General features: G+C 41.2%; 1 protein-coding gene across 7 annotated transcripts in view; it reads right to left on the bottom strand.

Moving 5' to 3' along the window:
* The window catches only part of lpp (LIM domain containing preferred translocation partner in lipoma), a 163,322-nt gene that overhangs the window by 120,240 nt on the left and 19,336 nt on the right, over positions 1-23,746 (bottom strand). For 4 of the 7 annotated variants that reach the window (XM_080770855.1, XM_080770859.1, XM_080770853.1 and 1 more), the window contains one exon: positions 19,256-19,300. The gene's annotated coding sequence lies outside the window, so the exon portion shown is untranslated. Of the gene's footprint in view, positions 1-1,634; positions 1,703-19,255; positions 19,301-19,464; positions 19,488-23,746 lie in introns of those variants that run through there. The other 3 variants (XM_080770857.1, XM_080770854.1, XM_080770858.1) reach the window with 2 other exon arrangements.

The following is a 23,746-nucleotide window of genomic DNA, read 5'->3' as shown; positions in this document are numbered from 1 at the left end:
TGCATACATTTTAATGAGGACACAGAGACACCAACGTTTCGGACAGATAATACTGCCTTCTTCAGGGTTCAAAGGAAAGGTAACACAAGGCTGTGTTAGAAGACGTTATAGCAGCAAAATGTAGACAGCGTTAAAAGAAGGTAAAGACTAGGTGAGGACACAGTCTTAAGTGCACAAGCATCTACTTTGGGGGCATTAGTGGCTCAGGGGTCGAGTGGCCGGTAGAGCGGCTGGATGGGAACCGTGAGGTTCCCAGTTGAGTTTGTTCCCTGGCGTTAGTGTTGATGTGTCCTTCAGCAAGACGCTGAACCCCTAACTCCTCCTGATGTGCAGGTTTGTGTGCATGGTTTCCTCCGCCATCGGTGTATAAACTATGAATGTGTGTGTGAATGGGTAATGCACAATCTATGCAAAGCGCTTTGGATAAAATAACTATATAAATCCACCATTTACTTTATCAGCCACAGGCAGGAGATTTGCCCTTTTTGCAGGCAATATGATAATGTGTAAAGGTTGTAAAAGTTCTAGGCAAGAGATGCATGTGGCAACAAGTAATAATGATGTTCATGAAAAAGTGTTGTGACACTTTACACCAACTCCTTTAGACTACTACAGTGTCCAAATGCTTTAGTTATGTGGTGTGACTCAGAATGAATGACCATGTCTGTAGCAATGGATTTATAGAATATCACCGACATCCTTCTCAGAGAGATTCTGACCATCACAAAATACACACTACCAGAAATATAGACAGATATGCTAGATGGATCTTGTTGTGTGTAATGCCAGATTAAGGTACAGTGTAATATTCTAATCAAAGTAAAGTCCTATGTTTCATATGGGGTCAAGTCTTAAACGCAGTAAGCACGATCTGATTAACCCCTTGAACCCTAGCATCACTATTCTGGTGCGGACATTCGGTGAAAAGGTTTAGTTAAGCCATTTTGACATGAGATCAGATTCATGAGCTATGAGCTTGTAGATCTGCTATTTTTCAATAGCTAAAGCATAACATAATGCAAACACCAAAAGGGGTTCCAGCCCAAAATCGGTTAAGCAGGAAATACCAGACAATCTACTATAGAGCCCTGAGTGACCCCGGCCAGCTAATTATACATAGTGCAGGATTTCAAACAACTAGGATACAACTTGCAAACTCTAGGTTTAAAACAATCAAATAACCTATACAAGATATATACAGTATATAGCAACTGATTATGAGGATTTGACCAGCTTGCTGTCACTTCCTTGCCATGTTCAGGGGAGTAACTGAATGAATGGCCAAATCGTGTAACCAGATTATTGGAATAATCACACTAAAGAAGCTATTGCCTTAAATGGATTAGTCCAAGTATTAGTAACCAGTGTTCATTTGTGTGCATGCAAATGTACTCATTTAAAGTAAGTACTGAGACGATATAGTTCACTCATATCAGATACTATAAAGCTCTTTCCCACAGTATGAATGTGAACCAGCAGCACGTTGCTGAAAAAGTTCATGCATGTTTAACAAAAATAGTAGAAAATTATAAATAATTTAAACTAGAAAGTACAGATGTCAATGTATTCCCATAACAAAAAATAAAAAAGCTTCTAGCCAGCCAACAACAAAAGAACCAAAGAAGACAGCTCACCACTTGTAAAAAATGTGGATCTTCCTCTTGCCACCGTCTTGTATAAGGTCCAGAAAAAACAGTGTTGTCTAAGGAAATGATGACACAGGCCACAACACGTTTAACTGTCAAGAATCTTTCAAACTGTCAAGAAATCTTCAAGCTGAAGCTCCTCAGAATGAGAGGAGAAAATGTAAAGTTTGTCAACAAGCAGGTCTAGTAGCTTGAGATGCTTGTCAGCAAACAGCAAAAAAAAAAAAAAGAGTCACTTAAAGAAAGTCAAAGTTAATTCTCCTAGGTTGAGAAAAAGCTTAATTCACTCTCACGAAGGCCCCCTGCACAAAATATGCTGGTCTTGAGTTGTGGTTGGCAGACTATTCAAATACGAGATGATTCATCTCAAGGGGTTACTCCTATTAAAGAAATTCAGACAAATAGCACATTTTTTAAAACCTTTTCATCTAGGTCTAGCAAATGTGCCCGTGCTCATGAATATGTTTGGGAACATTTACTTCTGTCTATGGCAATACAATACATTCGATTTACAGAAGTAAATCGGAAAGGATCAGCCAGGAAGAGCCAGGCCAGGGATTGATTCCAAGATGACCACTTTTACTTTAGCTCCTGAATAATCACTGGCTACAAACTGGTCGTGAAGCCACTAAAATGCCCAAAGACATGCCAGTCGTGTTCTGGCTCAAAATAAAACTTAATATCAATTGAAAAGTGTGTTGACAACAAATGACAATGTGAAGGGCGGGATAATAAGCCTAGACCCAAGGCAGAGTACTTACAGTATGAATAGTCTGGGGCAAGTTGGGAGGCAAGTGGAGTGCTGGTAAGCTCAATCCTAGCAAACAGACACCACGTCGACCCTATTCTGATTCTGGCAGTGGGATAAGCATCCCCATAACTAAACATGGGTGACAGTCACTGTAAAATAAATACCGTTTTGTTTTTGTTTTGGGCGAGGGCGGGTTGGAGTGCAGGCAACCCCAACAAAAGAAAAACATAACTGGAAGGGGATAATGCTGATGGAGAGGAGAGGAGCCTTCAACAGATAAATGAACACATCAAGCAATCATTAATTGGCCCCATCTGACAGGCCTTTTCCAGGGGCCTCTTATCACACCAGCCAAAGGAAACGCTTATCGTAGCAAAGAATGGCTTCTTTGGCTACCTGCATGGCACCATCTTCAGCCTTGATGTCAATCTCTGACGCACACATTCACTTCCAAAATTAATAACAAAAAGTTAAAACTCTCCCATGCTTTTGCTCTTGACACTGGCGTTATCTACTGTTAAGCCTAATTCACATGATGAAAATAGCCAATATGCAGGCTCATAACGTGTTGCATTGTGACAAATTGTGAGCTTGAGCATGCAGCTCTGCTTTTGTTTTTAGTATGAGAATTAAGCTACTGTAAAACGAATACCAAGATAGCTCCCCTCTACTTCCATTGACACTGGATAACTCAGATGAAGTTAGACATTTTGAAGTTGTGTAACAGAGCCTCTCTGTAAATGTGTGGGCTTGTTGGTTTGTAGAAAATGGTGCATACCGTTGAGGCTCCGAGGACAGTAGTCTATGGTGAACAGGTCTAAGGTGATAATTAAACTGACTGGGGTTTCTCTGGAATACACAAAGACTCTCTAAACTCTCCCTTATAGTGTAATTTAGGAAGAAATGCACTGGCAGGGAATCTTCATTTGAAAAGAACACTGAATTGGAAGATTTAAAAAAAAAAGATGGATAGAGTTAATTATGATCCTGAATGCACAAACAAGTCAAGTGTCTAGCCACACTATTGTAACTGCTTGTGCTGAAGCGTCTTCAGCAATGAAATATGACAATGGAACAAGAGTGTATAATTTGGGTGACCCTCGTTGACGCTGTGTGTGTGAGCGTGGTAGGAACTGGGAGGGGGTGCAATAAATCTTTTTGAATAGGTGTTTGTGAAGGGGTGGGATTGAGTCTAAAATTGTCAAATTGCATTTGTAATGACTTCTGAATTGCATCCAGACCTGTGTAAAGGGTTTAGTGTGTGGTATTAATAGGGATCATTCTGGAAGTCCTCTGTTCGCAGACAATTTGCTATTTCTCAAATCAATTTTATTAAGTGATTGGTATGAATTGAAAACAAGTGTGTAATTGTGTAAGAAATCATTGTAAATATATTGGGCTTCGTACGCTCATGACCTCAGTAACCTAAGGACAAAGACGGGGACAGATTAGATACTAGCGCATCCAACAGTATTACAAGGTCTTTCCAAAACACGGTGCCAGACAAATGAAACCCTCAACATTTTTTGTAAGTGATTAGGCTTGGGTAAAAGCATTTCAATAACATCTGCAATCTCCTGTTACAGTACTTTTTTTCTTCTTCTTCTTCTATTTTTTAACAAACTGTTGTGTATAGTGCACATTGTGAATGTTAACCTTGCAAACTAAATTCCTCTCAGGGCAATATACTGTATGGCATCATATGGTTCCATCAAAACATGCCAAATCCATACAGTATATCCTCTAAATAAGAATGATGAGAGTGGATCTAAACCAAATGTTAACCACTATTACGAGATATGCAGAATAGGGACAGTAGGGTTCATGTGGATAATTTGTATTAGATGAGCTGACCAGTAGGTAGGAAATTAAACTACCCTGAGGGACAACCCAGATTCAAACTAGAACTGCACTCTGTCGAGTGCCTACTTGCTTGTTGCACACAAGTAAAATGGCCTACTAGTGCGTAAGCAGAGCGAGCAAGTACTGTCGACCTCTACAAACTGTCAAATCTCAGCTTCTCTGTGAAAGAAGAACATGAATTGCCAGAGTATAACTGGTACAACTAGCTCTCAATGATGACGTAATAAAGATGTGGATTAAAAGACCCAATGCCAGGGTGTAATTGGTTTTCGATGGTGACGTAATGACGATATGTTTTAGTGCCGGAAGGATTAAAGGTAATGCCCCTATGTATACATGTATGTAATCTGACACCACTGCCATATCAAGCACAAGTAGTCATTACGTCATACACTGGCACGGCGCATACACATCAAACGTCATACGAAAACGAAAACTATTACTTGCGCGCTCTGCTTGTGCATGTAACTAGAGTGGGTGAAGAACACTTTCGCCTAAAACACTGAAAAATAGAAGATAAGGGCTAACGGGTAAGTCATACTCTACCCTTACAGATCCATTTTTGTAGTTTGTACACTCTCAAACTTAAATGAACACTCAGGACTTTGCTGTGCAGAAGGCATTATCCCTACACTAAGGAATAGGATGAGGTAAGAGGATTTCTGTTTTTCCCATAGTGTGTGCCATTATGCTTTACTGTAGTTGCACCTGTCCAGTTTCACTAGCCAGAAAGTCTTAAGTCTTTAAATCAACGAAACACCATCCCCTGAAAAGCTCTTTCAATTAAGTGTCCCTGACTCCTTGGTAGTAGTTTATCACAACCATCAAATTAAACCTAAAACTCTCCCAAATATACTGTATAAGTAGACATTGAGTGAGACATCACTCATCAGTCATCACTCAATCAGAGATTCCAGGAGCTTTTCACGCGCCAGGTATTGAGCTTTTATTTGACTGTAGAACACAGCTTATCCTCTAGTTTCACAATGAGCACCACATCTATCCCCTTTTTCAAAGTTGTATTGGGTTTTGGCTTGGTCACGTAATCCCTTTCCTCACTGGCAGAGACACATAGCATCAACGCATCAATAACACAGTCTTTACACAACACTCTGCTCAAGAATACCCTTAGCTCAAGCAAAGGATAAAAACACTTGAATGAATGAGTGTAAATCTAAGCTTGTAACAATTTCATCTGAGCCTTTTTTATATACTTGAGCTGCAATTTAAGGAATTGCAGCAGACCGAGATTTTTGCAATGCAATTGCTGTCCCTCTCATCCAAAAGCTTCAATTCGGCACTTGTCTTTCTCGGGAAGCACGGGCCCTATGGGCTGGCAACCACAACGTGTTTCCCTCACACTCCCTGCATTCCTCAGCCCTGGACTGCAGGACCGCAGATACATAACAATGAGGAGCTTTAGGGCCCATAACTTTATCATGTCACACAGAGCCAAGGTTTCCTCATCGCCTGCTTAACACACACAATACCACTGACTGAGCTGGCAATAAGGCCCTCTGCCCCGCTGGGAGACTGTTGCTTACCTCTAACACCATCAGCAAAAGAGTTTTGCTTGAGATTCATCAAATTTTAATAAGGTGCATTTCTCTTGCATACAAAGCAGTCTGTCTAGCTCTAGCACAAGTTGATTCTTACAAATGTGTCACTAGAATCACAATACTGTACTTTACTTTTTCTCTGTATGAAAAGGAGATAATAATGATTTAGTGACAACGAACAGTGAATCACAGGGAGAGATTTCCCCCCCACAACAGGGGTTTGCAGGGATTTCTTACAGATAGCTTCAATAAATGTATATCTACATGGACGGTGTTTATTTATATTTAAAAGCCCCTTAAAGGGACTCTATAGGAGGCAATCACTTAAATCCATAAATTGGACCATTAGTAAATCAATGGTTCATCCATGGATGACTTAATTTAGAATCTATCAAACATCAACTTGTACAGAAAAACTAAAAGCTCACATCTTGCCGGGTGGAAACCGTATCTGCATCAGATGCGCTGGGTCTTTTTAATCCATCTCTCTCCTCCACAGCACACCGACCCTCGGCGACACCCCGAAGAGGATTAATTGAAAAGCAAAGTTCAACAGAGAGTTGTTTTTTGTTATGGTTGTATTCTTAATTGACTAGATGAGCAGTCATCCATCCATAAATCCACTCGTGGAACGGCAATGGGAATCGGCTAATCACTCTCTTTTTTTTCCTATCTTAACATCTAATGTTCTGATCACAACCGTGTCTTATGCACTTCGTCTTACTTGTACTTGTTATGTACGTTATTTTCCTTTCGAGGCACAGGCAGGGTAGCCTGGTGAAACCACTCCCCCTGCTGGACAACAGCTGCATTCTGCCAGCAGGGAGAGTCTGGGAACTCTCAGGCAGAGATGATGTACTCTGGTCCAATTCGGGCCGGAGCGATATGCGGCTGTATGAGGCCGCTAGATAGGGGGATCAACGCGAGACTTATGACATATTGAAGCGCTGCCACAGCGCAACGTAAACACAACCTAACAAGACCACAACTCGAAATTATTATCAAATGTTTGTCCCGCTGCTTCCGGGTTTATCGTTTCTGCTTGAGAGATCCCAGATGCAGGCAGGAGGAGGAGGGAACTGGTGAACTCAATGCTGCCGCAATCTGGCGGAGTCAGGTTACAGGCAGGGTGATGGCTGCCTGAAAGTTTCAACAACGCACTACACTGGACATAGTAGTGACCATCAGATACATCCGTATTGTGAGAGAGAGATATATATATATATATATATATATATATATATATATATATATATATATACACACACACACACACACACACACACACATGTATACATATATATGTATGTCTGTTCACATACCCATTCAGGTGTAGGCGGCAGACAGAATACAAGACCACTGCTAGACAATGTATGTTTAGCGCTGTGAAATTTATTTAAATAGGGGAGGAACATAAATATGCATGTCTATCGCGTTCATTTAGCAAGAAACAGATTTCCCCCCACCGCTTTGAATCTAATGAGGTGTCAGTCTCGGGGCAAACAGCCACGCTCTGTCTTTGATAGCGTATAGGCACAGTCTATCTGTCACTAATCTCGTCCCTTGGGCATGTCTGTTTGTGATAGCATCTTTGGAATACGTATCGCATGCAAAGTATTAATTACAGATGCTGTGGCTTGCAGGCTGATTCTGACCATTTGGGCATGCCTGGATAACTGCCAACTAGCCTCACTGGTCCTCATCTAGTGGCGGTTAGGGCCTTTTCACTTCAACACAGCTGACAACTGAAAATACTGTCGCTGTCTGAGGAAGAAGCCTTGTATCTCCATGTTTCAATGTTTTCTTATATAAATGCTAATTGCTAATTCCACCACAGTGTCACACAAAAGTAGCGAAAACAGTCGATCTACAAGTCTGTGGGTTTGCAATGATAATACTGTACAGTATACATGTCTACTGTTAACCACTTAACCCAATCAAATGTAGTGAAGACAGTGACATTTGGATGTTAAAAGTGGTTAAAGCAACAAAAAAAAACAAAAGAAAAACAATATGTTATATATTATATATAAAATATTCATATTTATGTACTTTAGTAACATGAATGAGCTTGATTCATCACCAGATAATGTGATGTTAATGATGTGCACAATCACACAGCACAGATATTTGTATAAAACAAATATAAGCACCGCTGAATGACACAGGGCTCTTTTCAAAAGCCCTGTGTGTGTGTGTGTGCGCCTTGGTAAACAGATGGCTCAGATTGGTGAACCAATATTCTCCAGCAGTTGCTCCTTGCGCCCCTCTAGACCAGAAAGCACACTGGCTAGGCCAGGCTAGTGTACAGGAAACCAAAGATGACCCCAGTCAATGACAATCCACAAGATTGTAAGAGACAGTAAGAGACTATGGTTTTACTGAGCAGTGTAAATAATGTGTGTGAGAAAAGAGCCTGCAGCCTCAGCAAATGATCCCAGGATGGAATTCAAACACATGTATACAATTAGCCTTATAGAATAATTTCCACTGCTGCAGCAAAATTTTAATCAATAAGACTAAACGTGAATGTTTTGGCAACATACAGATTTTGACTCTTTTATTTTTATTCTGATTATTATTTGTATTATATTTATAAAGCATAGCATTATAGCATGCACTGCAAAGGTGATAAGAATACAATTTATCACTTATATAAACAGAGAAAAGGAATATCTTGGGCGGAGTACAGTAAGAAAATACGTATCTTCCATGAATATCCTAGAATAGGATTCTACCTGGCTTTATCCTTCAGTCCTGGCAACCGTTCTAACCCTAAAAGCGTGCATGTTAAGATTATAGAGTGGGTAAAGCACCATCAAGGAAACTGGGAGGTTTATATGGAGGTGTGTGGATCAGAGAAAGCACTTTCTGTACTACCGATTCCTTCTGTGAGATCCTTCTAACAGAGGTATATCTAGATCACATATATGTAGGTATTAGGTTTGGATTAAATGAATGACTCTTAAATGAATGAGGGAGAGTAAGCACCGAGAGATAATTCCTCTGATGCATTCCCCCGAGAGTCCAGAGAAAACTAGTGCATGTGTCCATTCACATTAAGCCCCTATTTTTAAAATAGAAAGAAAAAAAATAGAACTAGTCAATAGACAGCCCTTGGCAACAGCTCTTAGTCACGACCAAGAAAGAGTTAAGCGTTTCTAAATTCCACAGTGAAGCAAAGCTGTTCTTCAAATTCAGCTGGCAGGCAGACTCGCTAGTCATTCTTCGACTTGATGTGTGTGCTTCAAGAATCTGGTCCAAACAGGCCAACTGCGAGCCAGGATTCCATGCAAACGGTCTGAGAGCAAAACATGAGGCCTGCTTAGCAAGCAAAGTTTACAGTGCCACTGTGTCCCCTGTTGCAGGCCGGCTTCCGACAGGCCACTTAATTTCTGGAGTCCTTGGACACGTCGGACTTGTACTGTATATAAATATACCCAGTAAGTGTTTGGTGTGTAATTAAGGTGACAGGACCTGGTCCTATAATCACAGTGTGTTATGCGATGAATGAATTATTGCGATCCAGCTACCCTTGCTGCAGCACTATCTGGCTTTCAAGGTTTCTGAGTGGCAAAGAGTATTTCAGAACATGCAGACTGGCAAAAGAACACGCGAGCTGGCATTAGAACATGCAGACTGGCATGGTTACACACAAACAGTGGAAACACTTCTGCACCCAGCACAGAGTAACCGAATCATTCACAGTAAAATACAATTCCAAAAAGACCCCTTACAGGTCTGTAACTCAGAGAGGGTAAAAATTAAGGGTCAATTTAGTTCCACTTGTACCCTCTCAGAGTTAACACTGAGTATTTCACTGGAACTGCTCCTGTCATCAAGTTGATGATGTCATATATGTCTATTATGGTCTAGCCCTATGGAATGTAAGGAATGCATGCTAATAAAACCAACTTAACACTAAAGATAATATGAGCATCAAAGCAAAATATGCTATACATTCCATAGGGCTGGACCACACATGGACATAACTATGACATCATCAACTTGGGACAGGAGTGAAAGATTCTCTATTTATGAATGAAATAAAATATTTAAGGTGTTTTTATTGTTGTGTTTTAATTTTAGTTATAGATGGCAGGTATAATGTTTTAAGGCATATTTGTCTTATTAGCCAGGGATCCTTTTAAGTACAGTACTTTTGGGGTATTTGTACTTTACTTGAGTATTTCCAATTGCCAGTACTTTTACTTCTACTCCACTACATTTCAGAGGCAAATATTGTCTATTGTCTTCTCTACATTTATTTGAAAACTTTAGTTACTTTGTAGACTACTGATTATTATCACAAAGCATACATTAAACACTTCAGCCCTATACATTTCGACCATTTTAAAATAGTCGAACTAAAATCTCAATGCGACTTATTGTGTGCTTGTGGATCTTCTATTTTCAAATAGTCTAGGACCTGGCTAAGATATGTATGCACTTCATTTAGGAGAGAATATCTCAATTGTTCTTGGCTAATATGACCCCCGCGAACAACTTGGGAACTGTTAAAAATTCTCTATCCGGGGCGAAATACCTGAAAATGACCACGCCCTTTTTTAAATGACCGCTAGTTCAAACATGGCTCTATTTTCTAAACTGTTGGAGCTACAGATTTTCTGAGGTGCTAAAAATGTTTGTTGAATCCGTGCCCGAGCGAGCAACCCTCCAGGTCATCATTGTGGCCGCCAGTCCGCCACCTGAAAAATGTTTTGTCTACAACTTTTGAACCAGATGAGCTATGAATGCAAACTTGGTGTCTAAATCATGCTTTTTGACAATTAGAAACATTTTGGAATGCTTGGACAGAGTACTCGACCCCAGTACTTGAGTACAAATACGACCTGTTCAGATTTACTCCACTACAAGTAAAAGTAGCTCAGTCAAAATGTTACTTGAGTAAGAGTGAAAAAGTATGTGCTATTAAATGTACTTAAGTATTCAAGAGTAAAAGTAAATCCAGGCGGACTGGCCACTTGACGTACTGGGTATATAGTGCAGCAGATAATTGCAAAATATAGCAAGAATCGTTCAAATGATAATACAAGCATGAAATTTGGTACATATACTCTTGAAATCCCACTCTTTTCAAAAAATACAGCTAGCCACGCAAAATTCCAAGATGGCGAACCCAAAAATCCAAGATGTCCGTCCAGAACTTGAAACTTGAAATGCATTGATTTTAAGCCCCATAACTAGGGATGGAGCCCGAAAATCGGGTCCATTACAAACCCGTTTCGGCATTTATCGAGACCCAAGTATCAATAAGCTTTTGGCTTGTCAAGCCTCTTATCGGGTATAGCCGCAGCAGCTGACGTCATGAGCAGCTCGCTATATAATAAGGGGCATGCGCATAGCGTGGATTAAATGATTGACGGGGTGGTGGCAGCGCATCTCCGACCAAAGTGTGAACGTTTTTTGCCGACGTGCGAATGGGGGACAATTTAAAACAAAGGCAGATTACATGCTGTATTTTGCTACTAACAGAAATTTCCATGCACAAGGGCTGCCAAAGTAGGCTATCTTTTGCTGTTTTTTCTACCCTTCTCTTCGAAGTTAAACTGGGCAAGCTCTAAACTGACTGGGCCACGTAAGGGGCCGCTCCATCCATTCCTTTTCTCCATTCCTTTTCCTTTTTGACCCTGTCCACGCACGCATGCACACAGAACAAAAACAGCCAGACATGTTGTGTACTTCTCTTTCCTTTCAGAATAATGCAACTTTCAAGTACCGGTACTTCAGCTGTTTTTGTAGCTATTTCTGAGTTTTGAGTGGCTGCTGTCCATTACACCAAATGAAAGAATTATCCTTCTACATCCATTAGCTAGTTTCTACATCCATTAGCTTATTACCTTATAGCTTATTACCTTTTCTCTCCATTATTGATTATAATGAAGCATATCATAAGAGCGCTCTTATAAGCCGTATGCTTAGGGGGGGAGAAAGGGAAAAAGATACTATTCCTTAATACGTCACCCTGCCTCCAATATTTAAATTCAATTCAATTCAATTCAAAGGGCTTCATCACTACATCTACAAATCTTCTCTTTGGTCTTCCTCTAGGCCTCCTGCCTGGCAGTTCCAACCTCAACATCCTTCTACCGATATACTTACTATCCCTCCTCTGTACAGTATGTGTCCAAACCATCTCAGTCTGGCCTCTCTGGCTTTATCTCCAAAACATGTGCTGTCCCTCTGATGTACTCATTCATGATCCTATCCATCCTTGTTACTCCCAGAGAGAACCTCAACCTTTTAGTCTCTGCTACCTCCAGCTCTGCTTCCTGTCTTTCTGACTATCTCTAAACTAAAACATAAATGTGTAAACTACAGATGTAATTTTATTGAAACAAGAGAATAATAGCATAAGAGCTAAGAGCATAATAGCTTAATAATTTATGCTGAGCATTAGTCAAAGGTATGTTTAAATTGGAAACGTGTGCGAGCACACACACACACACACACCACACACACACACACACACACACACACACACACATCTTTGAAATATGCAAAATAGAGGTTCAGCCACACCCAGATGATCATTCCAAAATGTTTCTAATTGTCAAAAAACATGATTTAGACACCAAGTTTGCATTCATAGGTTCAAAGGTTCTAGCTAAAACCTTTTTCAGGTGGCGGACTGGTGGCCATATTTGATTTGGCCACTATGATGACCTGGAGGGTTGCTGGCTTCGGCACGGATTCAACAAACAACAAAGAGTATTCTGAAAAATTTTAGCACCTCAGAAAATCTGTAGCTCCAACAGTTTAGAAAATAGTCATGTCAAGTATTCTGGTATTTTGCCCCGGATAGAGAATTTTTCACAGTTCCCAAGTTGTTCGCGGGAGTCATATTAGCCAAGAACAGTTGAGATATTCTCTCCTAAATGAAATGCATACATATCTTAGCCAGGTCCTCTACTAAAAATAAATGTATACATTTGAAAACTTGAAATGAGACATTCTGTATACGAGTACATTTGGTATTTTAAGGACATTTGATGCCAATACTTTTGTACATTTTGAATTCCGGACTTACTTGTAACAGAGTATTTCTATATTGCAGTATTTATACTTTTACTTAAGTAAAACATTTGAGTACTTTTATCACCACTGCCTCTCTCACCTCAGAACCAGCAGAGTTTCTCCACCGGTACCTAATCCAGCGTGGTGCTGAAAACCACAAGATGTGCCTTAAAAGCCTCAGCTTTACTGAATGAACCATGGAATGAATGAACCTGGCTGGCTGCATATATAACAGAGAGCACTCTGGTGAATCATGGGGGGGGGGGGGGGGCTGAAACATCCAGCACTTAATGGTGAATGGTAGACTTTACGAGGGCTACAGAGAGAGCGAGGTCAAATTGAGTCGGCTGTGCTTCGTATTATAAATATGACTCACCTCAACACTGTCATCTAAAGGCTCAATAACTTGGATAATGCATTGTAATTACACATCTGAAAAGAAAACATGATTTTAAGAGATTACAAAGTTGCAAAGCTGGGCAAACATGCCAGGTAGTGGAGTGGCACAGTGTTGGCAGACTTTCTACAGCGCATAAAATCCTGGGATAATATTGCCTTGCAAATAATAATAAAAACACCTGATTTTAAATTCTTCTCTTACTTCTTTTTTTGATTGATTGATTGAAATATTTATTAACAGTTTTCAGAATTACAGTACATTTCAAGCACAACTGTGAGGGGAAAAAAGGGGTGGGGGGGGGGGGGGGGGGTTACTTTTTTGATTACGTTGGTGGCCATTTTATCACCAGAAAGATTCGCCTCCAGGATGGAACCTAGGTAGGTAATTTCATCTTTTCGTGTGATAATATTGTCACCCACTCTAACCAAGAAGCCACCTGCCTTGCTGAGATTACTATTTGATCCGAAGAGAATGGATTCCGTTTTTCCCAGGTGTAAGGATAGTTTGTTATCAGCGAGCCAGGTGCAGATTCTACCGAGTTCAGAGCTGAGGGCCTTTTCGACCTGCAGTTTGTTCCTGTCCGAGACCAGCAGTGCTGAGTCATCTGTGAACAGGAACAGTATGGTTCGCCACAGCTCACTGGGCGGGTGGGGGACAGTGTTCCGTTCACCTCCACCATCTGTTCTCTCCCCTCCAGGTACGATTGCATCCAGCTCACGGATGTGCTATCAAAACCAATCGCTTTTAGCTTGTTAATCAGTATGGAGTGATTCACGGTGTCAAAAGCCTTTTGGAGGTCCAGCATGACCATGCCGCAGTATTTGCCAGCATCCACCTCGTGTTTGATGTGGTCGCTCAAATAGAGGAGTGGAATGTTCTGAAACTAGATTGGAACTCGTACATTAATGTATTAGTGGCAAGATACTTTTCAACCTGTTCATAGACTATTTTTTCACTTTTTATCACTTTCGAGATGGAGCGGTAGTTGCCGGGTTCTAATTTACTCCCTTTCTTGTGCAGGGGGGTTACTTTGGCCAGTTTAAAATCTTGGGGGACTCTTCCCTGTTTGATGGAGAGGTTTACTATGTGGGTGATGATTGGAGCTATGGAAATGGCTGAGTGTTTGCGGGTACAGAAAATCATAAAATGATCACTAAGCCCACATACAATAACCCCTTTCTTGGAGATTCTGGATTTGTCCGAGGTCAGAATGAGATCAATTACAGTTTGAGTCGAATCACACACTCTTGTGGGTTGGGTAATTAGCTGACACACTATGCAGATCACAGAACAGACTGAATGACTTACGTTGCATGTCTGTATTGTAGTCGCCAATCAGGATTTTCTCTACACATTCCTCACCAGGTAAGCACCCCTCAAGTATATCATAGAACCAATGCTGGTCAGGCGGTCTATAGACGGTGCCCAATAATACAGATTTCGCATTTTTGAAAATGAATTCAACCCACACAGTTTAAATTTCATCATGCTGCAAGTCAGAGTAATGTATTCAGTATATTGGTGAATATACATGCACACACCACCACCATGTTTGTTTCTGTCATTTCTAATGACCGAGTAATTTTCTATTTCAATCTCTGGATGTTTGCCTTACCGTTTTGAAACAATTGTCTGATTTCAGCCAGTTTGGGACCAAGGCTGTTCACATTCAAATGAAACAGGTGAAGACCATTGGAGGCGGCAATTACATTTTCTAATAAAGTTGATATATTATTTTTGCTCTCTCCACCACCCCACACACATGCAAAATGTCCTTGAGTACTTAGTAAAAGCGATATATAAATGCCAGATATTAAAGAAAAACGAATCACCTCCTCAACAAATATAACAAAGCTATTTCAGTACGTGAAAAGTTTGCAATCAGTCATGACCCTGACAACTACTCTCACTGAATAAAAACAAGCCCAGAGTTTCCATGGTAATCATGGCTTTCAGATTAAAAAAAGGCACCAGCCAAACAATAACCCTGTCTAAAAGCACTGCTTACCAAATGCTAAAAAAAACCCAGACCCGTCTGAAGTGAGTGGTGCTGTGCTGTGCTGTGCTGTGCTGTGCTGTACTGTACTGTACTGTACTGTACAGTACAGGCCCTCCTCCCTGGCCTGTGTGTGTCTGTGTCTGTGCGTTAGGCTGTGCAACAGTGACACTTGGTGGTGAACAAACACTATAACGCTATTTTCATGCTCGGACAGACCCAGGGACACATATAACTGTCTATAGGAGTGGTTGCACCACTCAAAATTACGTTGCAAAACGAGCCTTGAGCAAAAGCAACTGTTATCATGCAGAAATCTATAGGCCTATACTAGAGTGCCCTCGCACCTAAGTCGCATTGCCGATCCGACTGATATATGGGAATCTCTGTATCACTCAGTTGACATCAGCACAAACATTGTTAGGCAAAGGGTTTTGTTGTGTGTCAGACCAGAACAGACAGACAGACGGAGTAAGAGAAAAAGGAAAGGGAAGGGGAAACCCGTTAGGGAGAGAGGTTGTCAACTGTGGCGTCAGAAAATATCTCGATCAGAGAGACAGGGAGAGAGAGATAGAGGGGGGGGGGGGGGGGAGGGGAGAGAGAGGGGGGGAGAGGGAGGGGGGAGAGATAGAGAGAGATGGGGGGGAGAGAGGGGGAGAGAGAGGACGGAGAGAGAGAGAGAGAGAGAGAGAGAGAGAGAGAGAGAGAGAGAGAGAGAGAGAGAGAGGACAGAGAGAGGGAAGGACGGGGCAGAGCCTATTATACCCAGGTAGTGCTGCAACTCCTAAACACTCTGATCTATGAGTCACGAAGTGAAACCGAAATAGCTAAATAACCCCATTAACGCCGGGCAAGCTGATAGTGTGCCGATTCATAATGTGCTTTCTGCTTTTCAAGAAAGCAAGTAAGCCACAAATTGCATTGCCTTGCATACGGGGAACGTCATTAATGCCAGCTAACGCACATCGCCAACAAAGATGTGAGCGAAATACCTGCACATCCGTGCCAGTGTGACTGCAGTAGGGCTCTGCAGGGCTGCTTACGAGTGGAACAAACTAGGCCCATGGCCTAAAAAACACTTCTGGGCATCTGTCAGAACGTAAAACAGGCACTGCACTCCCCCCACAACCCACCCATCCTGAGCATGTCTGATGTAAAGCATAATAAGAGCAATGACAGTTTGGGCATAAAAACCTAGATGATTTTTTTTAGTTCGCGTTCAATCTCAGAGTGCTGAAGTGAGCTTATTGTTACTAGAAGGCCAGCGTGTTGATGAATGACATAGGAAGGAACTGAAGCTTCCTAGACCACCTGTTCAACGATTTATATATACAGTGAATAAGAGCCCAGGTGCCGGTATGAGCACCTCACCATCTGCCTGCGGAAAATAAGAAATCTTTCTTTTCAACAGGCCTGTGTGCCGTGGTAAACAGAAGCATTAACACCCTACAGTTGGCTTATTTTAACATATCCAACTACAGGTAACCGCTTCTCCACGGTATCAATTGATGTTTACTTGGGAGGGTATGCACATTATGCCGGGAACTAAACAGCATTACAGCTGTTTTTAAAGAGACTAACGATACTTTTTTTAATAACACAAAAGAACCATCGCAAAAAAGATAAAGATGAGCAACTGAAGTTCAGGTATATCTAATGGTATACCATTTTTGTTTACACACACACACACACACACACACACACACACACACACACACACACACACACACACACACACACACACACACACACACACACACACACACACACACACACACACACACACACACACACACACACACACACACACACACACACACACACACACACACACACACACACACACACACACACACACACACACACACACACACACGAGAACTAACTCTATAATCAATTAGACCAAGAAGCAGTTAACACTCCGCTATCTGAACATTTGGAACAACATTTTGGGATGTGGATCCACAATGAGACCTCTGCATCTTGTAATACAAATGAATGTCCACGTTTACGTAATTAGATAAAATGAGCAGCAGTGTTACTTCTGTCTGCAAGCACACTTTATTTCGTTGTTGCGACCACAGGTCGCATTTACTATGAAAACGTGCATTTCCCGTCAGTCAGTCAGTCACCCCATGCCTCCATATATGGTCATGTCTCGTGACATCACGTGACATCATCAGGGATTATCACACCTAATATCACATCATTGCCGATCCGACTGATATGCCTATATATGGGAATTTCTGTATCACTCAGTTGACATCAGCACAAACATTGTTAGGAAAAGGGTTTTGTTGTGTGTCAGACCAGAACAGACAGACGGAGTAAGAGAAAAAGGAAAGGGAAGGGGAAACCTTTCCTGCCCTCATTGTGAACGCAGTGATTGCGAACGCACTGAGCACTTACTATGAGACCTAGCAGATCATGTCTGTGTGTGTGTGTCCCCTTTGTGCCCATATATGGAGCTGAGTGATTTGTTTGTGATTGATGCAACACACTCCATATTTGGACGTATAGCTGCTTTGGGGACTCCTTATATGGTTATGGCTAAGTTAAAAACTTAACTTAAAAATAACTTAACTTAAAAAAAATAACTTAAAAATAAATCTTAAAACAACCCAAATATGTACGAGCTGCGTTCGCTTCCCGCGTTTGCGCGTCTTACTGGTCAATATTAAGCCCATATACAGTATGGGAATGCCCATATATGGAGATCCCTGATGTCATCAATATTGGCCAGCAACTCTACATTCAACCTCAAACCCTTAGATCTCCATATATGGAACTGACCTGTTCTCACATTCCATATGTTGATCTGACCTCATCCAACCCTGTACAATACACTCCGCTCCATATATGGCCAGTACAGAATTCATTCCATAATGTTGATCTTCCCCCCCATGCCAAAGCACCTGGGCTCGTCCAGCAGTCTGCCGTCACCCAGGCGGATGCGTGGACGCAATCTCGCCCTTTAGGGTGAGGTTCTCACCCTCAGGGCGTCTTACTGGTATTAAACGGTCTCAAATATATGACACTGCCAACTAGGCATGTCACTTTGACATTCTTATGAAACTTGAAGAACCCGTCTCCTCCTGTGTAACTTGATTTGGTTGGTGCACCACGGCTTGCTCAAGTGTTCAGACACGTTTGAATCACTTCCCTTTCATTACTCTCAGTGTTATGATAAATCTAATATTCCCACCGAACTTTGAAGCTATTAGTGTCCTGTCAGAGCAAGGTCATAGTTTTCAGATTAAGTCTATTTTAACATCCTTTATGTGGGCAAATTAGACAAAGTTTCTTTTGGTTCAAGGGGAGTTGGGTTTTCCAATATTACATAACTAAACATGTCATGTCTTGCTTTCTTGATATCCATGGCTAATTGAGCAAATTGAAGATGGCATCATGGGGCAACTTGTGTTACAAAGGCACCCTCTTATTCTGTGACTCGCCTTTATGAATGGAAATTGCTTTTTTATAAAGTGGGGCCGCTAGGGGGGTGCTATGAGGGTTACTTGGAAAAGGAGGGGAAAATTAAATTATATAAAACAATTATTTAGCATGTCATTACTGAAAATAGTCAATAGCAAATGCAAACAATATCTACAAGCTTGTGACGTGTTGTGAGCTTATAAATGTCATTTCACAATAGGGGGGCTGCAGCCAGAGGTTTGGCTATTTAAGGGTCCCTAGCATGGAACATTTGGGAACTACTGCAAGGACATGATGAAAACTTCCATCCAGGAAACAATAAGGGTATAGTTGCCAGGAATCTATTTACAAATATAAATGTAGGATCTGTTGACCACAACATCAGCTTCTCATCCTCTATGGGTGAGAAGCAAAATTGGCACATTTCTCCGAATTGCACATATTTTCACTGACAGGAGCACTCACTGTTCTACAATAAAGCATTCCATTCTGTTACATAATAATGAATGGCAAACATATAGTTAATCAAATATTCCAGGAACGATGAGAAGAGGAACTGGAACTTACCCAAATGTTCAGTACTGAGAAGTCAGGCACTGCAGGGTCCAACTCCTGGAGAGAAAAGGGTAAATAGGGGTTATACACTTCTGTATATCAGTGAAATTACTTAACATTTTAAAGATATTTTGGGGCTTTTCTGCTTTTATTTCAATAGTACAGTGGAGATTGACAGAGTACAGGGGAGTCAGGCATACCAGCCTATATGTAGTATGCACCTTAACCACTGTGCCATCGGCGCCCTGTACTGTGACTGGGGTCCCAGGGCTCTGTACTTGGCCCCTTCCTTTGAGTTTCCTCTACGCCAAATGTCTTCGCCGAAACTTACTACCTACAAGCTCACAATGTGTTGTGTTGCGCACTTGTAGATCAGGTATTTCCACTGAATGTCACGATTATGACATGCCCAATAGGAATGCTAGCGTTCATGTGGTTAATGATGAAACGTGTTACAAAAATGGCTTACCGACACAACATTGGAGCTTTTAGATGAATCTATTACTAGACCCGTGCCCTAATAAGGGGCAGCATATTCGGGAAAAATAGGGATGGGGAATACATGCCCACCCGCTTGTGCAATAGTCCTTTCATGTTTTTTATTTTAGTACATGCTGGAGTCTCAGGCTTAAATCATATTTTCGCACGTCACCACTAATATTGGAGAAATGGTACAAACATGAATTAAAGCTCAGCCAATCAGTGAAGGTGATGGGTCAGGTTAGGGTAGCCAGTCAAACGCCAGAGACCCTTTGTGCCACGTTTGTGCCGTATCACCAAGCCAACAGGTGGGGTTGGTCCAATCAGGGAAACCTGTGCCCAGCCCACACCCCTCCCAAACACAGAGATTGGCGAGTCCTCCGCAGAGCCGTGGTTTTTATTTATTTATTTATTTCAGTTCTGGGAAACCGTTCGGGGCATATGGGACACAGACAGAGTTTGGGCAGCACCCGAGTTATGACACACAAACACATTGACATGTATACATAAATTTCATTAATAGATTAATTTAACTTTTATGTTAGTTTTCTTTATTCCTTGCCGATCTCCACTCTGTTACTGTTAACCTCTTCTGTTGGTCTGGGGAGTTTCTAGACAACCAATGTGTCTTCTCTGATACAGATGAAGGTATACTGTAGGTACTTCATTCCTGCACCACCAGGATGCACTTTAATAAAAGAGTAATTTTTTTACCGTATTAAAAACCCATCTCTGTGCTACTTAAAGTTTTTATTCAAATAAAAGGCACCAACTTTTGACTTGAGGGGGATAAATACAGAAAAAATATAATTGTGACGGAAATGTCTATTTCAGGTTGTGTATGTCCTACATTCTGTTTAGATACAGGTATGGGTGGGGGTGGACTGATATTTTTGTCTCCAGGGCCCAGAGGTGTGTACTCTTCTTGTTGAGGAATGCTTTTGTTCTGATAAATTGACGCCGTCAGTTTCCCATGTTGCCAGTGTGACATATACTACAGGGAACAGTAGTGGGAATACTGGTGCTGCATGCAACTTGAATCAGTCAAAGTGACAGTTGCGGTTTGTGTTTATTTCTTTTTTTTCTTGGGTGGGGGGGTTCTGTCCTTCTGGATCTGAACTTCTGAGTCTAGAAAGTAGGAAGAAATAGGAATTAAGATACTTACACTCCCCTTCTCCACTTAGAATGGAGAAACACTAGGCCTATTTGCACACCTTCACGCTTCTCACTCTTAATAACTCAATGCATTATAATAACCAATCTATATACTTAGCTGACCGGGCTCCCCCAGGGGTCTGTACTTGGTCGGATGGTCCCCTTCTCTTTCCCTCTACATTCTACTCCATCTCTTTGCTAAAATACCCCATCTACTGTACAAACTCACAAAGCTTCACTTCACGTTATATATATTTTTAAAAGTACATCATGTCTACACTCTGCTGTACAGGCAGTACAGCTCAACTGTACTGTGCATGATGCAACACAACAGGCTATGAATAGGAAATAGGACCAGGCTATTATGTTGATGTTTATATGCAATACACTTCTTCCAAAATAACTTCTAGCATAGCAGAGTTTTGAAGCCTCTGCATGGGCCACACTTGAATCCATCCATGACACCTTTCCCCAAAATGATTATTTTCCAAGTAAAATATCAAAGAAAGTAAGCAGGTTTAATAAAATCTGAGGCAAGCTGGGCTGCTGGTGAAATACAGCTTTAAACAAATCTAGCCTGGGGAGGGCAAAAAAGAAAAATCCTGGGCCAAGTTTGCAAAGCCGTAATATGACTACCCTAATAAATTAAAGAGATTCCAATAAATTACTCATGGCCTCAAGTCATATAGCCGGAATCCATAGATGATGATGTTTTCATTGCAATGACTTCAGCCAGGCCATACTCTCTTATGGCATATAGGCCTACCGTATGTAGGGGTTCTGATTTTACACAATTCACAGAATATCTGGAAATGTTTTTCTTTTCTCTCCACTCTTTCGTGTGATCTAAACAAAGGTGTATCTAATTAATGATCCATTAATAAGCGTCCCAGAATCGACGTTTAGATTCTTCTCCATAGAGATAATAATAATAATGCAATTTCCAGACCTCTTCTTTTGGCAGTTAAACAAAATGAAGCACTTTCTGTCAAAGAAATAGCCATTAAGATAACTTTAGAGTCCAACCACTCCACTGAAAGAAGATGAAGCGATAAATTCTCAAATTATCTAAGCCATTAAATGTTCAGTTACAGAGACCTTTTGCTATCAAACATGAAGTGATCATGCAAGTACAGTATGCCATTAACACAATTCTAAAGACTCATTCTGTCAAAGAAAAGTAATTTAAGCTCTGAAAAGGTCTTTATGCTTCATATGATGGATGGCTTTCAACAGGGAAACCGGTTTTTAATCCAATTAATATAAATCCTAAAAACGGGTAGGAGGATCAATAATGTTATATACATGTGCAACCATTTGAAACAACAGCATAAAGAAATTGGTGCCCATATCAGTTTCATAGCCACTGTTGAGTGTCTGTACACAGTATAAATATATTTCATTCATACACTGGCGATAGATGCATACTTATGCATATATATGATGTATGGAGGAGGGAGCATGTCCTGGAGGTCTCTAGGGCAGTGGTGGGTGCATTTTGTACGCGTGATTTCTTTCTACGTCCGAGCATAGACATGGTAACGCCCCGCCTGCCGCTGATTGGCCTGCCGACGTCTTGCCTGTCCTCCGAGATGCAAGGCTACTCCGTGGTAATTGATTGAACAACTATGATTTGATTTGGCTGTGTTCTAAATTAAAGTGTTAGTGTTGATTATCGTGTATTAATCTAATTATAGTAAACTAATACTAAAAAGATATTTATTTATTTCCCACCACGGAGTAACCTCGTAGCCTCGGTCCCATCCCATGCTTACTTATCTGCAAAAAGAAAACCTCGCAGTAGACTATCCAGCATGTAACCTCGCCTCACCAGGCTTTCCACCACCTCGGAGGAAAGCCTGGTCTCTGTTTCAAAAGTCTGTATGATCCGGTCAGGAGCTCTTCTACAAAAATTAAAGTTACAAGTTACTGTCGCGTGTTGCCATTCTCTTGTACTTGTATTATTTCCCACCACGGAGTACCCTTGCATCTCAGAGGACACGCAAGACGGACAGTGTCGGTAGGCCAATCAGAGGCAGGTGGGGCGTTATCATGTCTATACTCAGACGTAGAAAGAAATCACACATTTTATACAGGACTGTAGCAGCGGCAACGTGTCTTCTGTGGCTAAGGCTGTCGATGGAGAGTGTTATACTGCCAGTGTCCTGGTCAACTACAATTATTTTGAGGGCCTTTCTCTGAATATTGTCCAGTAGACCAAGTTGTGTAGATGGTGAGTATTATTTGGAAGTATATTCTTTGTTTGACCGGAGTGAAGGTCGTGGAGGGAGATTTGTCTGATTTGGTGTAATATGGTCTCTGGAACAGGTACTGATGAGCAGGCGGGCAGCTGAGTTCTGAACATATTGGAGTTTAAGGACACTGGAGGTGGTGCCATGGAGGATATTGTTGCAAAATGCTTACTACTATTGCTGGATCAATCTGTTATTCTTACAGTATGTTGTTCTTAGCTACCTATGTTGCCTTTTACCGTCTTAAAGGGGGAGATGATTCAAACATTTTTCAAGGTCCATTTTCTCCATGGATGCTACTTCCTAAGTGCTTCTTCGACGGACCAGGTTGATGGGGCCTTGATGTGCACAGCCCGAAAAAGGTAGACCAGAAACATGAAAAATACATGAAAACACCTTGGCCTTTCTAGTGTATTTATAACCACTCCTTTACAGTGGGAGGGCAAAGTGAAATGCATGTTCCGATTAAAGAAATGCACACGGTACCTTTTTTTTTTTAAACCAGGTGCACTATTAATGGGATTGAAGGGATCTGCCTTAGGGCAAAAACGCAAACAAGAACAACTACAAGAGACTCATCTGACATGAACATGACCTGGTTCCATCCATCTCCACC

The sequence above is a fragment of the Protomyctophum bolini genome (assembly GCF_963924005.1).
Source record: "Protomyctophum bolini genome assembly, chromosome: 8".
Taxonomy (NCBI): domain Eukaryota; kingdom Metazoa; phylum Chordata; class Actinopteri; order Myctophiformes; family Myctophidae; genus Protomyctophum; species Protomyctophum bolini.
Note: the sequence above shows the minus strand (reverse complement) of the source record. Positions and strands in the feature narration are given on the sequence as shown.